Raw genomic sequence first — 827 nt, forward strand, 5'->3', positions numbered from 1 at the left:
ACAAGTTTTAATGACTCCAACCTAAGTGTATGTAAACTTCCGACTTCAACTGTAGGTGTTAATCTGATCAATGGACATTTCATCACCACTGTCAAAACTACCAATGTATGCCATAATTATCAAAGGGCCTTAAAGCCTGGCATGTGAAGATAGATTCCATTCTAGATGGGGCTCCTGCTTACCCCTACCTAGTTGTCCCAGATCCATGAAGAGGAGTGAACTAGGATAGATGTGAGGGGGCAACCTTTTGAAATGGAATGCAGCCTATGTGACACCATAGCTCAGAAAACCCTGTTTGACACACAATGAATGAAACATGATTAGAGCGGCTTTTGAATAATACGAAAAAGACTTCCCCCTCTTCTTAATATATCAACAGGCAGTACAAATTCTAGGAACAACAAATAATACATTATCGCCAGCAATCATCTTTAATTATCTGTTCGAGTTACAATCTTCCAAATGTACAACTCATCAATGACATTTACAACAAATATTTATGTTTATAATATCGTAATGCAGTTACTTGGTGGTTACATCTTGATTGGATTGTGTCTTTGTAAGGTTACAAATCTGATAAATTACCATTCATACCTGACAAAGAACAAAGTGCCGATAATAAACAAATAATTTATAATAAAAAAATGCCTATGTCACCAGACGTTGCCTAATGCAGTATCCAACATGCTGGAATGTGCATGTTCTCGATACTTCGAGTGGGAGAGAAACCATCACACATGCAAACCAAGAACTGGCAGGGAGAAACCATAGAGCAGTACCACAAGTCGACAGGGGAGGGTGTCCCCAGACTGTCCCATTCTGACAGG

The sequence above is a fragment of the Salvelinus sp. IW2-2015 genome, linkage group LG37, assembly GCF_002910315.2.
Source record: "Salvelinus sp. IW2-2015 linkage group LG37, ASM291031v2, whole genome shotgun sequence".
NCBI classification, from domain to species: Eukaryota; Metazoa; Chordata; class Actinopteri; order Salmoniformes; family Salmonidae; genus Salvelinus; species Salvelinus sp. IW2-2015.